The sequence below is a fragment of the Podarcis liolepis genome, assembly GCF_965112155.1.
Source record: "Podarcis liolepis genome assembly, chromosome: 5".
NCBI classification, from domain to species: domain Eukaryota; kingdom Metazoa; phylum Chordata; class Lepidosauria; order Squamata; family Lacertidae; genus Podarcis; species Podarcis liolepis.
In genome coordinates, this window is record NC_139556.1 from 21834563 (window position 1) to 21850680 (window position 16118).

The window sequence follows — 16118 nt, forward strand, 5'->3', positions numbered from 1 at the left end:
TAAGACAGAAAAGCGCATTCATCTACAGAACAATGTTGTGGGATTTGAAGGAAGTTGGAGACATCACATAACCACCAGCAGCAGCAGCAGCAGCGAGCAAGAAGGGGTAAGTTTCTCAGAAGGAGCAGTCTGGGCAGTGATAACCTAGCAGCAGTGCCCTTCGGTTACAACTCATAATGTGCTAATGCATGTCAGTTGTTGTCACTGTGCACTATGATGTCATCCATCTCAGCAGTTATGACACAAATAGTGAAGTCACCCCACATTCCAAGAGACAGAGGATAAGGTTACCAGCTCTGGCCTTTGACAGTGACAATGGGAGGTAACAGAGAAGTTGACAACTAGTAAAGGATCTAAACAGGAGAAAAGATTTGAGGTAAAAGTGGAAGGGAAAATACAGAAAATGTCGTGAGAGTGAGGCGCACTGTTTTAATGTGGTGTAATCAATGGAAATGTGGAGGGATACAAAAATTGTTCTGTGCATTTGTAGTAATGGCAGTGAAGAAAATTTTCCAAGACAATATCTGATGTTTCTGTGCTCTTGAACCAGATTTGCACCAGAGTTTCCAGTAGTTAATGGGAATTATTCATGATTTTGCTTGGCTACAGTGTTTTTTGTGTAACTATCCACCGATACGGAGTACCATCACCTCTTGTTTTTTCTGCTACCCATGGAATACATTTTGTGCTGGCACCCATAGCACTTCTATCAAAATACGAGTATTGGCATATCATTTTAACACCACCCCCCCCCCAGTGTGGATGGCTGTACTGGGTTTCAGTACATATTTATTTTAAAATATTTATAGGTTATGTTTCCTAAGTTATGGTTTGTTTTAATAGGCTTTAACATTCTATTATATTGTTTTGGAGGTTGGGTTTTATTGTCCTTTGGCTTGGTTTCTTGAAAATTCAGTTTTCCCAGTGAAATTTTCAGACATTTTCTGCTTTACAATAATTTTATGTGAGGGACTTTCTTGTGTGCTTCCAACCTCAAAGCAGCTTTGAATGTTAAAAAAAAAGGAGGGTGAGGCAGGAAGTGGGAAGGATTCCACTTCCTGTTTTGCACTTCCTATATAATTCCCAAAGTGAAATGTTTGTACCTAATTCAACAGAAAACTTGAGAAACAGAAACAGCTTATATTTCTCACCAGAGGTTTAGGAGATTTATGACTTCTTTACTGATATTAGAGCATCAATGTAGGAAGAGGAAATCCAAGCCATTCAGCGTTTTCTCTTGGTTTTCTATAATGTCTGAAGGCTTACATATCTTCAGATAATAGTCTCTGGCTTTTCTTCCTCCATTTTGCCCATATGCACCAGGGCCAATCCCTAAATTGGGTGGGGGGGGGGTTACACATGTACAGCAGGCTCCCCATTTCTGACTGCATCCTCAAATGGACAAACAGGGGCATGGTTGGAGGGGGCTAGGCCAGAGATTGTGGCCCTGTTTTTCTTCTCACATGAGTCTAAGAGCATGAGAGATGAATGCCTGAAAAGGGCTCAAGTGTGATTAAGAAACTGAACCCAATAAGTGCTCTGCAAATAGCTTCAGAATGGAATTGCAGGGTATACTCAATGGTCAGGATTCCAAGGGGGCAGGATTACTAGGGAGCAGAGAATATGTTTTACCACCACCACACTGATGTCTGAGTGTGCCTCTTTACTTTCTATTCTACATATGTGGCTCCCTTTATTTTCTGCTATATAATAATGTCCTTCACTCTGCTGAGAGAACTTATGTGTTGTACTTGAGAATAAACTAGAAGCAAAATGTGCCCTCCATGTCAACAGTGGGTGGTTGGGCCTTACTGGCAATGTCTTTTTTTATAAAAAAAATAATAATGTTTTTATTAACAATTTCAACATAACAGATTATCAAAACATATCATATTCATTTCCCCCACCCCCTTCAAACCTTCCCCCCCAGAGACTTCCCTCAGCTCCTCTCTCTGATTTTCTCAGAACATATTATTCTCTGCATGTTGTAAAATTATACATATCCTTACAGTATCTATCTACCATGTTATCAACTAATAAATTTGTGTATGTTTATTCAAAATCTGTTGTCTTTTAGATAAGTTGTAAAAAGCTCCCATTCTTCCTTAAAGTCACAGTTGTCCTTATCCCACAATTTGCATATCAATTTAGCCAGCTCTGTGTAGCTCATCAATTTTTCTTGCCACTGTTCTTTCGTTGGGGGTTTCCTCATTCTTCCATCCTTGTGCTATCAAGACTCTTGCCGCTGTTGTAGCATACATAAATAAGTTCTTTGTTTTTCTTGGCAGGTCTTGTCCTACAATCCCTAACAGAAATGCTTCTGGATTTTTTTACAAATGTCATTTTAAACATTTTTTTCAGTTCATTATATATCATTTCCCAATTTTTTTAAACTTCTCTCCATTCCCACCACATCTGATAAAAAGTCCCTTCTTTTTCTTTTTCTTTTTCTTTACATTTCCAACATGTGTTTGACCCAGTTTTGTACATTTTTGCTATCTGTACTGGTGTAATATACCATCTATACATCATTTTCATATAATTTTCTTTCAAAAGAGAACAACCTGTAAATTTCAAATTTATTTTCCACAATTTTTCCCCTGTCCTCAAATTGTATATTATGTCCTATATACTGTGCCCATTTGATTATGACCAATTTGACCTCCTCATCTTTTGTGTCCCATTCTAGCAGAATGGGCCTTACTGACAATGTCCCTGTGGTTGCTTGCACCCGTCTCCAGCAGTCCTTTCGATAGACGAACCCCCATTCTCCACACACACATCCCGTTCATCATTATGATAGGCATTTTGCTAGTATTGTAATGTACAACAATGGATTCTAACTAGCATTTACTATGTCATGTTAAGTGCAGGATTTGGAGACTGAACCGTCAATACATATCCTTCTTCGTCTGGCACAAAGTGATTGGCAGAAATCAAAATGAATAGAGGAGGGCTGTTGAATGAAAGACAACTCCTCTGCCAATGAAGGTTAAGTCTCCATAGTACTAATAGTCTTTTCGGCACTAAGACAGGCTGTTGTTTTGAAAACTAGGAAGCAGGATTTTCCCTCTTGCAGCTGTTGTAGCTAGCAACTATAAGGGAGCAAGAGGATTTAGTTCATGCCTGATGATGAAGGACCAAAATCCATCCTCCTTAGCTGACAATGGCTGGAAGATGGAGCTGAGGTGCTTTGCAAAACTCTGTAATATCCAAAATGAAGCAGGAAATAAAACAGTTCTTTTTATCTTCAGTGGAATATTAGCTTAACACCCCCTATCCCAGGAGAAATGGCAGAACCTTGGGGGCAAGTGGAAAACAGGTGTCCTAGTTGAAGGCCTTTTGGGTTTGATGAGAGGGAGGAGAGACAGAATCCAAGACCCTTATCCAATCCACCCCTTAATTCTTCACTTTGACTTGAGACCCCTTTAAGCAATGCCCCAGATACTTTCCTGAATCCCATAAAACTCATCGACAGTGGCTGTGATCAGAGCCAACTCCTCTCTACAGAACATCACTTCTTCAGCTGCACAGCCCCATCCTGAGTCCTATCGTACTTTCGGGACCACCTCTCCTGGTATGTCCCACATAGGACCCCTAGGTTCATGAATAATAATTGCTTAAAGGTCCTGGGCCCTAAAGAAGCCAGACTTGATCTCCTTCTGCAGGGCCTGTAAGACAGAGCTATTCCGCCTGGCCTTCTGTCAGGGGTTCAGGAGCAGAGGCGAGGGCAAGGGAGGAAACAGAGAGCGAGGGGGAGGAGTCCGAAGAAAAGATGAGTGATGACGACGACCCGAGATCTCCGAGTCTTTCCAGTGAATCAGAAGATTCACAGAAAGGAGCGCCAGTGGCCAGAGCAAGGGGGGAGCCTAGGGGGACACCCCAGGAAGAAGGGTCCAGAGGGGGTTCAGAGGGCAGCAGTTGGAAATCGGGGCCAGCGTCACCAACAGAGCGCAGTGGAGAGGAAGGGCGCCAGGTATCGAGCTCTGGCAGCTCGCAGCAGGGGGGAGGGCATGAGTCAGGAGTGGCCACACCTCCATCGGGGAGCGAAGAAACGGTCAAGCGGAAAGTGGAAGGTTGGGCGCGCGCGCCAAGTTCAAATGCACAGGAAGGCGGCGCAGTAAGCAGCCCGGAAAGGGAGCCAGGTCCTAAAGCCCGACGCAAGGAGACAGAAGGGTCCGGGGGGTCAGCGTCAGAAGAGTCCAGGAAGGAAGAGACCACGGGGGGCAGAGGGACCCAGAGAAGAACGGTCAGGCGGAAAAGGTGGAGTAAGGCTAGGGTATTAAGTTGGTGTACAGGGGGCGGAGACTCAGACGGAGCTTCGCCGGTCTAGCTATAAGACGTAGAGCTGCACGCGGCAGCTTGAAAATGGAAACTGTAACTCAATAAAGACTTTTATAAAGTGAACGCTGGCTAACGTGATCCTCTGTGAGCTAGGATCTGGGAGCAGCTCTGACACCTTCAATTTGAATTAGCCTGATCCTCTATTCCCTTTCCCCTTTTCTATGAAGAAACCCTTCTGGGACCCCACATTTAAACTCTTCCCTGGTCTCCTTGCTGGCCCTAGTAGGACTAACTTGGCCAGTTAGCCCTGGTGATCATTTGATGTTTACTGACTGTGGTTCCCCCACCCCCCCAAAAATGATCCCTGAATTTTTGAATTTTATTGACATTGATGCTGTATTTATGTTGTATTGTATGCTGTTTTTAAGTCGCATTTTAATCAATGTTTTATATTTGCTGTTAGCTGCCCTGAGCCCAGTTTTTAAACAGTGAAGGGCGGGGTATAAATAAAAATGTATTATTATTATTATTATTATTATTATTATTATTATTATTATTATTTCTTTAGGGTTGGTTTGCTACAAAGAAAATGGTACGCCTGTACCTTTTATACTTCAGGTGGGTGTTCACATGACTGAGTGCTCCCCTGTGCCATAAACAAGCAAAAAAATAAAAATCTCTACTGAGACTAAAGGAAAAAAATCTCATTGTTAAGGAGGCTTCTAACCTTGCAATTTTCTATGCACAAGGATTAAAAATAATAACCATTGTTATTGCAATAATTTATTGCCTGCCCTTCACCCTAAAGTCCCAGGGAAGGTTTCAGCAATTAAAACGCAACATTAATATTGCATCATATTGTGTTTTAATATCAAACAGTTTAATTTCAAAAACAAAGTGGGTCCTAACAATATTCATCTTCAGTGTCAAAAGCCAGAAAAAGGAGGAGGAGGAGGAGTTGGAGTTTGGATTTGATATCCCACTTTATCACTACCCTAAGGAGTCTCAAAGCGGCTAACAATCTCCTTCCTCCCCCACAACAAACACTCTGAGAGGTGACAGGTAGGTAGCTGTGTTGATCTGCCGTAGGCGAAACAAAATAAAAAATAAAAAAATTCCTTCCAGTAGCACCTTAGAGACCAACTAAGTTTATTATTGGTATGAGCTTTCGTGGTATCTGAAGAAGTGTGCATGCACATGAAAGCTCATACCAATAACAAATAACGGGGGGAGGAGCCTTGTTAAAGAGATGCATCTTCAGCAATCGTCCAAAGCTGTATAATGAAGCACACATCCCTGTGAGAAAGTAGTTCCACAACTTAGGGGCTGCCTCAGAGAATGTCCTCTCCAGGGATCCTCAGTCATGTCAGCACCCACCCTTGCGGCATAAAGTGGTACAATCTAGAAACAAGCTTATCACTTCAGGTGCTGTCTGAGAGAATTGGACCAAACACAACAGCATGCTGGGAAAGTGAAAAGCCTCCTATACGCTTCCATTTCTTCTTTTTTTGAAAACAGTTTTTATTTGATTTTGCAAGCGTAAAGTTATAACAATGCATATCCACCTTTAGAGATTTCTCTGAATCTCCAGACTTCCCACCACCCTCTCCATGGGTCTTATTGTCAACATTTTCAGCTGCATATTATTTCATGATTCACATTTTGTATCTCTCCATATTGTCCATAGTAACTGTTACATTACAAGTGTTGTTAAAATCCTGCCAATGTTTTCATCTGCTTGCAGTGGTCTCCTAAATAAATTATAATTCCCCCTATTCTTTCTTGAAGTTTTTGTCTTCTTGGTTCCTGAGCTTTCCAGTCAGTTTTCCAATTTTGCATAGTCCAACAGTTTAATTTGCCATTCTTCTCTGGTAGGGTCTTTGTCTTCTTTCCATCTCCAGGCTAGTGGCATCCATGTGGCTGCTGTCGTATACATAAAAAGTCATCTCCTTTGGGATGGCGGTACCTACAATTCCTAATAAGAAAGCTTCTGGTTGTTGTTTTTTAAATAAAAGTTATTTTAAACATTTTTTTTCCAATTCATTATATATCATTTCCCAGGATGCTTTTATTACTTTACACGACCACCACATATGATAAAAGGTATCTTCTTTTTCTTTACATTTCCAGCAGGTATTTGTACTTGTCTTATAATTTTTTTGCTAACTTAAAGTAAAGGTAAAGGGACCCTTGATCATTAGGCCCAGTCGTGGCCGACTCAGGGGTTGCGGTGCTCATCTCACTTTATTGGCCGAGGGAGCCGGCGTACAGCTTCCGGGTCATGTGGCCAGCATGACTAAGCCACTTCTGGCAAACCAGAGCAGTGCACGGAAATGCCGTTTACCTTCCCGCTGGAGGTACTTGCACTTTGACGTGCTTTCGAACTGCTAGGTTGGCAGGAGCAGGGACAGAGCAACGGGAGCTAACCGTCATGGGGATTCGAACTGCCGACCTTCTGATTGGCAAGTCCTAGGCTCTGTGGTTTAACCCACAGCGCCACCCGCGTCCCTTTGCTAACTTAAAAAAAGGTAAAGGTACCCCTGCCCGTACGGGCCAGTCGTGTCCAACTCTAGGATTGTGCTCCCATCTCACTTAAGAGGCCGGGGGCCAGCGCTGTCCGGAGACACTTCCGGGTCACATGGCCAGTGTGATGAAGCTGCTCTGGCGAGCCAGCACCAGCACAGCACACGGAAATGCCGTTTACCTTCTCACTATAAAGTGATACCTATTTATCTACTTGCACTTAAGAGTGCTTTCGAACTGCAAGGTGGGCAGGAGCTGGGACCGAACGATGGGAGCTCACCCCGCCGCGGGGATTCGAACCGCCGACCATGCGATTGGCAAGTCCTAGGCGCTGAGGTTTTACCCACAGCGCCACCCGCATCCCTTTTGCTAACTTACTAGGAGTTAATTACCACCTGTACATAATTTTCATATAGTTTTCTTTCAGCGTACAACATGCCGAGAATTTCAAATCTGTTTTCCATAACCTTTCCCAATCTAAAAGTTGAATGTTATGCCCCAAATCCCTCACCCAGTCTATCATTAGCCTCTGATAAGCTTTCAAGGAGCCCCGGATTTTCGAACCCCACTGCATGAACTCCATTTACAACATCACGATCCAGCTCCTTCCTAATTTTAGTACACCTTGTGTTTTACTTACTGTTGTGGGATGTCTTATGAAAAGTATCTTGAAGGGGGTTATTATTTCCTTCCCTGTTGGAGTGGGGGATAACTGATGACCCAGCTTCATCCCACAAGAAGTGACCCTTCTGAGTGGTTAGCTTTTAACTTGTAGAGCAGATAGCTTCTGCAAGCTGGCTTCCCAGAGCCCTAGAAAGATATGCCTGTATCAGCAACGGGATTAACTTAGAACCTGGATTTGAATCTCTTGGGCAGTTAATAACAGTCAAATCTACTGAGACAGCATGGGCTCATTTGATTTCATAATCTCACATCTCTTTATACCCTGCAGAAACTTTACATTGTTTTGCTAAGAAATGAGGAAGCGTTTCAAAAGAGATCATCACAGGGGGAAATAAATCCACTGAGAGCAGAGCCATGTGGATCAAGGCATTTTTACTTGGCTACTCACCTGCTGTTTAGCTGATAAATTGATGATTGTATTGAAAGGAATTTGCACAACAATAATGTGTGCCCTTTCGTAATTTAACAGATGATAGCAACCACTTATTGGTGAAAGGAAAGGCCATCTTTAATATTATATATTTAGTTCCGTGGTACAGTAACACACCAGAACCAAAACTCCAGCATTTCTCTGATGAAAATAGGGGCATCCTATTTTAATCATCATCATCATCATCATCATCATCTCTTGCTTGAATTACTGCAATGCGCTCTATGTGGGGCTACCTTTGAAGGTGACCTGGAAACTACAACTAATCCAGAATGCGGCAGCTAGACTGGTGACTGGAAGCGGCTGCTGAAACCACATAACACCGATCTTGAAAGATCTACATTGGCTCCCAGTACATTTCAAAGTGTTGGTGCTGACCTTTAAAGCCCTAAACGGCCTCGGTCCAGTATACCTGAAGGAGTGTCTCCACCCCCATCGTTCTACCCAGACACTGAGGTCCAGCGCCAAGGGCCTTCTGGTGGTTCCCTCACTGAGAGAAGCCAAGTTACAGGGAACCAGGCAGAGGGCCTTCTCAGTAGTGGTATCCACCCTGTGGAATGCCCTCCCACCAGATGTCAAAGAGAAGAACAACTACCAGATTTTTAGAAGACATCTGAAGGCAGCCCTATTTAGGGAAATTTTTAATGTTTAACAGACCACTGTATTTTAATATTTTGTTGGAAGCTGCCCAGAGTGACGGGGTATACATAATTTATTTTATTATTATTATTATTATTATTATTATTATTATTATTATTATTATTATTATTATACTATTTATACCCCATCCAACTGACTGGCTTGCCCCAGCAACTCTGGGCAGCTTCCAACTTATATAAAACTAAAAACCTTCCCTATACAGGATTGCCTTCAGATGGCTTGGGGGTCAGATAACTCCATACCCTCCAACATTTCTCCGATGAAAATAGGGGCATCCAAAGGAAAAGCGGGACATTCTGGGATCAAATCAGACGGCTTCTGTAAATCTGGGACTGTCCCTGGGAAATGGAGACACTTGGAAGGTCAGAAACAGCTTCAGAAATGCAAGAGTATTTTCCAACTAGCTGGTAAATTGAAAGTTGCTATTACTGATTAGTTTAATAAGCCAAGGTATGCATAGGCTTTGTGTGGTCACATGCAACACATTTGCTCCCACTTTGCTTCATGTGAGCAAGGATATAAACTAGGAAGCCACAATTAGCCATAGCTTCCTGTTAGTTCCAAACAAGGGACTCTGGTTGATTGCCTTCCAAACAAGCCAGTCTGAGAAACTCCCTTGGCAGCTGCTGGCTCGATTCCTCCCAGAGGACAGTCTGACAGGCTACTGTCAATCTGATGCAGCTGGCCCAGAAACTAGCAATACGCGTATATTAGCGCATTCCTGTAAGAGCCCTGGGAAGGGGAAGCAGAGCTTAGATTTTGGGACTTAACGCAGAAAAGTTTATTAAAAGGCAGCAACAGCTAAATCACCTTAGCTGCTGAGTATGGAGTTACTGAAACCTATCCCAGAAGGGAAGCAGGGTGGCAGTGAGTCAAGGCAGGAGGCAGTATGACAATGCCTAGATCAATGAGGGAGGGGGCAGGATGGTGAGGAGAAAGAGATGGAGGTCTTTACCTATTCTTAAACTGCATAGAGAAGTGGGGAGCTAGAAGGAAATCTGGTGTTCCTAGGCTACTGTAGGCTACTGGGCAGGATCAAAAGGGCTCTGAGGGGATCTGGCGGCCCCTGGCCCCAGCAGGGCATCCACTGGGCAGATATGCAGGCAGATGAGATTCAAAGATGGGCATCCAGCTGGAAATTCCAAGAGTCAAATCAGAGAGTGTGTCTATGAGCAGGACTGCTCTCAAAGGCAGCCTAAAATCCAGAAAAAGAGGAGCAGGGGTGGTGAGGGGTATAGCCTCGGGACAGGGCATGGGCAGAAAGAGCGCCAAAGGCTGATTAGAAAGGCTCCTGTGACATGCTAGGAATGTGGGCTTGGGAAAGTACATCTTTGTTTGAGACTCTGTCCTGCCATTTGATGCCTCAGCCTTGGCCCAGTATACCTGAAGGAGCTTCTCCATCCCCATCGTTCAGCCCGGACACTGAGGTCCAGCTCTGAGGGCCTTCTAGCAGTTCCCTCACTGCGAGAAGTGAGGTTACAGGGAACCAAGCAGAGGGCCTTCTCAGTGGTGGTGCCCACCATGTGGAATGCCCTCCCATCAGATGCCAAGGAAATGAACATTTAGAAGGAGATGACTTTTAGAAGACATCTGAAGGCAGCCCTGTTTAGGGAAGTTTTTAATGTTGATGTTTTGTTGTGTTTTTAATATTCTGTTGGGAGCCGCCCAAAGTGGCTGGGGAAACCCAGCCAGATGGGCGGGGTATAAATAACAAATTTCTATTTCTGTTGTTGTTGTCGTCGTCATTATCACCACCACCATCATCATCATGCCCAGCAGTGTGAAACAGGGCTGTGTTCTCACCCCAGCTCTCTTAGGCATATTTTTCTCCCTGTTGCTCTCATATGCCTCTCAACTGAAGACAGTGTGTACATCCATTCAAGGAGTCATGGGGGTCTGTTCAACCTGTCTTGTCTCCACGTCAAGACAAAAGTGTGGCAGGTTCTTATCTGAGAGATGTTGTTTGCAAATGACGCAGCCTTGACAGTGCACTCTGAGGAAGCTCTGCAGAAACTCATCAATTGTTTCGCCCATGCCTCCATGGACTTCAACCTCACCATCAGCCTGGCAAAGACCAACATCCTGGGTCAGGATGTTGCCAGCACACCACACATTAGCATTGGTGAGCACAAGCTTGAGGTGGCCATAACCAGCAACCCTTCCATTGACAGGGCTAACTAATGAAGCAATACATGGTTGGTTCATTTGCATGTGCTTAGACTTCGTTTCAGGCTGATTGCCAGGCTTGGCTCCATTCCCAACATCAACGCTCTTGGATCTCCTTACCTTGATTCTTGAGACTTGCTTTGATCCATAAGGAAGTGATCTCAATAAATCACTAGGTCAGAGCTGTGTTTTTAATGTCTACAAACGTTTTGCAGGGAGACAACACCTTAAGGGTTAAGGGAAAATGGAAGCTGCGGGAAGTCTCATCTCAGAGTTCCCAAATTGTCTTGTCGAATTAGCTTTCTATAGGTGAGGAACATTTACAAAGATTTAACCTTCTTTGCCCCATTCAAATTAAAGACACCTGCTTTGAAACTTGGAAAATGTAAGGATCAAGTCTTAACACTGACTGAGGACTTCTCTGCCCTATTACAAGTGGTTTGAAGATAAGTCTAAAACAACCATAAAACAGGGGAACATATGGCAAGGGAAAGCACTATATGATATATTGAAACTGCAGTAATGTTTTTCTATGGAGTGATGTTTCCTTTAATTTCCTAAAGTATGCTAGGAAGCATATTAATGTAACCAGATAGTCACATTATGCCAGCTCCCCTTTTATGACCAATTTAATGATGTACCCTGCTAATTTGCTTCTCATATGTACCTTGTGCATAGAGGTCCAGTTGGCTTATAGGAGAATAGCAATGCTGTTGTTTTTATTGGGCCTGGATGGGGGAGTTGGAAACAGATATTAAATCAAAGGATGCACATTTATAACCATGTGGATCTAATTAAGTCTATGAGTAAACTTTTGAAAAAATAAAAGTCCCTTTGTTGATGGCATAAGTTGCATTACAGAAGGTCTTATTTTGCTGTTTTGTTTTTCTTTTAAAAGGGGGCAGATTCTTTTTTCTGTTTGGCAATATTGCACAGTCTGAAGAGCAGTATTTAACTTTATTGATATACCATTCATCCCAGGCTTGGTTCCAAAGACATTCCCACCACCCCAGTGTGAAGGTTTCGTAGTGATGATGCACTCCCCACATCTTCCTCATCACACTTTGCTGTTTCTAGAGTGCTGAAAGTAACTAGGTGCAATACCTCAGAGGCTGCTAACCCGTGGTCCTCCAGATATTTTTGGACTCCCATCAGCTCCAGCCAATGTGGCCAATGGTCTGGAGAACCAATGAGAGTTGTAGTGCAACAGCACCTGAATCTGTGCATAAACAAAAAATAAGAACATAAGAGCATAAGAATATAAGAATAGCCTGTGGGGTCAGGCCAGTGACTCACCTAGTCCAGCATCCAGATACCTGTGAGAAACCAGCAAGCAGGACCCAGAATCATAGAATCATAGAGTTGAAAGAGACCACAAGGGCCATCAAGTCCAACCCCCTGCCAAGACCTCCTGTAGTTTTCAGAAGCACCATTGGCCTCCAGTTTGTTGACATGGCAGAGCAAGGCAATCATGGCTAGTAGCCATCAATAGCCCTCTCCTCCAGGAATTTGTCTAATCGTCTTTCAAAGCCACCTAGGTTGGCGGCCATCGCTGCCTCCCAACTAAACAAAGCAGATGCACAAGGGAATGGAGGACAAAGGTAGAGGAAGGGTGGGCATCTTGAGAATGTGAGTTCTTACCAGGCATTTCAATCTGCTTAGGGAACCCCTTGCTGGTGTTCTTGCTGGGAGGAAGCTGTCTGCGACCTCTGATTGATTTTCTTGATTCTCTAACCAAAGTGTTCTTCCTCTCACTTCTAGCTTTGCTGCAGTGGAAGGGGAAGGAAACTCCATGAAGCTGGTGGTCCGTTAGCTGACAGCTGTGGTACCAGGCCCCTCGCTAATGCTCTTGCTGGCCCATTGCAGCAGCCCCTGACTTCCTTGTTGGTGGCTGGGACCACATTTCCTCTTGCCTGCACTGCAACCACAGGGCAACAGTGATATTGACAATTCTAACCAGTGCTGTTCCAAAAATTCCTCCCCTACACACACACGCACACACAAACAAACTGATTTTTATTTTTATACCATTCACTCACAGTTAATGAGATAATAAATTATGTTTGGGAAGAAAGGAAGTGAAATTCTTATTGTTAAAGTGCATATTTTTGTTGCTTTCATGTTGCCAGAGCATGTTGGTGAGTGTTCTGCAAGTAATCTCACCAGCAGTCTGTATCCTACACCTGCCCTCGGTGTCCACATTTCCCCCAAATCCCATGCCATCCTCCACCGGACTTCCTTGGAAGCAGGGGGAAATGGAGAGGCTACTTTCTGTGTTCCCAGCCACTGGTAGTCCTTCTTTTGAAAAACTTGAAGTCTTTTTACTTTTAAAGAAACCAATATGGATATAAAAGCGTTCTGGGAAATGATATATAATGAATTTAAAGAAACCAATATGGATTTTTTTAAAAAAGGTAAATGGGGTGTACTGATCTCGGATGCTTGGTAACCAACCTCCTATGATTCAATCTGAGTTCCAGGGAAGACACTGTGTGGTTAACATCTCCTATGGGGCTTTTCAAATTAGGAAGTTCAGACAGCCAGGAAGTCTTCTGAATAGGGATGGGAGAGAAATGTAATTTTTGCACGTTAATGAGAAAATACCAAATTCGCACTCCTCAAATGAATATTTGAACTGAGTTGGGTAAAAGCCACCTTCCTTCCTTAGATGGAGTTTAGATGGTCTGCCTCTGATGAAAGTAGTCCAGCTAGCTAATTGGAAAGTTATTTAAGGGATAGTTCCATTCTGAAAGAACTGTCATGTTCAGAACAACTGAACTATCGTGAAAGGAGCTCAGGAGGTAGACTGGAGATAAAACTAAGGATATTTGATTATTTATTGCATTCTTCTCAGGGGTTCAGAACCCTAGATTCACTAGGTGGTGCTGTTGGTCTTTATCATGGGTGAGGTGCAAATAATGTTGTTGTTGTTGTTGTTGTTGTTGTTGTTGTTGTTGTTGTTGTTGTTGTTGTTGTTGTTGTTACAGGACTCCTCTCTTGTGGCCTTCATACATACCTTAAAATCCTTTTTGCTTCTCCAAGCCTTTTCTTGACTTTCCTGGGAACTCCACTGGTAACATTTTTTTTAAAAAAAAAAGTTAAATGACTGAATTGTCATATTAGTAACTTTAAAAACTGCCTTCATTGGAAGCTGCCTTCTGGGAGCTTCCTCCAAAAGCTAGAATGAAGGATTTTGGTAGATCAATCACCTGCTTTTAAAATGGCCCATTAATTTATTTAATTGCTTATTGTTTAAAAGGGTCTGTTAATTCATCAAATTTAAATAAATATGCACATCACTGAAAAAGAAAATCAAGAGTGTTTTTGGGAATTTTGGTATGAAAATTTAACATGCAATAAAGAAATTACCATTGGCTGCAAGAAGAAAAGCTTTATTATGCTTAAATAATGGGGCCACGCTTGTCTCAAAAAAGGAACATTTGTACAGTAAACTATCCTCTACACACACTCTCACTTCTCTCTATGCTCCATCCAAACTAAAAGTTCATATCTACATTTCCTGTCTTATTTGATGAAGATGATGGACTTTTTGGAGCTAGCCGACCTGACAGGAAGAGTCCACAACCAGAAGGAGGAGGAGTACCAGGAAGAATGGATGAAATTCAAAGACTATTTAGTTAAATATGCTAAGATAACTTAATTGGAAAAAACTTGCAAATACCAGATAGGCTTAGGATTTAAATATGTGATGTTAGAGAATAATATGTTTAAAGTCAAAATGAAAACAAAGAAAGATGTTAAGTGAGAAAGTTAATTTTATAAGAAAATTGGTTTTGGAAAACTGTTACAATGATATACACTGAAATTCTGCCAGGGGGATTTGAGGAAGTCACTAACAATGTTACCAAGATTGGATCAAGTACAGTTAATATGTATGTTTGTTTAAAAATTTTGGAAAATCAATTTAAAAAATTGGGGGGGAAACCAAGAACATTTCCTGCCTGATTTGTAGGCAGCGGCGAAGCAACCGGCTCTGGCACCAGGAGTGGCATACGTCCGGGGGCATGGCTGGCGTGTGTCCCAGGGGGTGTGGTGCGCCACCCGCAGGGGATGTGGCACGCATCGGGGGGTGCATGGCAAGTGGTGCACGTCCCAGGGTGGGGGCAGCTGCAACGTAACCCCCCCATGGCACCCGGAACGACCCGCTCCCCCTGCCCCCACCTTCATCCCCCAGTGCTTGTAGGTTTTGCATTCTAATTCCATGCAAGGCTCCTGGGAAGCCCTATTCCAGGGATGCTGTGTGGTTTTAAAAGAGGCTGTCCTATAGGGGCACATATTCAAAACAGTGTTCACGGATCAAGCTGAAAGCAACTTCTTGATTAACAATGTTAGGTTTTTGCATTTCAGAAATTGGCTAATGGCTCTTACGGCTGCTTTTTAAAAACATCATTCTGAGATGTCCCCAACAATAAGGCTGGCAAACTCTTTAAAAGACAAAATTCTGAAACCTAGGCAATGCCTGGAGAGTAGATCCCACCACTAAATGCTACGTTCATCTATGTTCATTTAAGGGGTCAAACTATTATTATAATTCTTTTACTGCCAAGCAATAAGGGTAGCTCAAGCAAGTGACACCCCCCTACATATGCAACCTAATGCATTTTTTTTAGGAGAGTAACAAAATCTTGTGTGTGGAGACAACCATACCCTGTGAAGACATGTGACTAATCAAATTCTTAAACCCAAGGGAATGAGATTTCATAGGAGGAGAGAAGAGTTTGCGGGAAAATATGGCTCTTACCTGAAAAGTTGTGACTATGTGTATGTGGTTAACTCTACAGAGAGAAGATTATCCCTTTGAGATAGCCCATTGAACAGTGCTTTGCATATTATTTCCTGATTGGACAGGATACCTAAATTGGGCTTCCATTGTTTTGCTCATCCTCTTAATTGACACCTAAGCGATACCCATTTTTGTCTAAAGAGAACCTGTGTCTGTGGATTGGAGACACAGAGTCTATGCATTTAGCAATCTTTGGACAGCCAAATGGTTTCATTGTTATCTTTATTATGATCCAGCCTTCCTTTTTGCAAATTATCTTTTAATGTGAAAATATGACAAGAGGAAGAAAAAGATGAAATAAAATTAAAGAAGAAAGCAGAAAATATCGGGGGGGGGGGATATATACAAATGATACCAATAGCAGAACACCCTCAGTTCACATTGTGGACACAGTGACCATCAGTATATGAATCTGAAATGAAACATATAATTTAATTTAAGGAGATCACACACATTCCTCCTTTTCTTTCTCCACCTCACACACCACATGCATCTTTCTCTCTGCTTAAGTACACCTCTCTCAGTAACACACAAAGAGATCACACTTGAATACCCCATACACATACA

At 42.8% G+C, this 16118-nt stretch overlaps 1 long non-coding RNA gene across 1 annotated transcript; it reads left to right on the plus strand.

Moving 5' to 3' along the window:
* The first annotated feature begins 245 nt into the window (after positions 1-245).
* LOC310706906 lies at positions 246-12821 on the plus strand. Its single transcript, XR_014526241.1, has 2 exons — positions 246-376; positions 12509-12821. It is a non-coding gene; the product is annotated as an uncharacterized lncRNA (long non-coding RNA).
* Positions 12822-16118: the final 3297 nt, after the last annotated feature.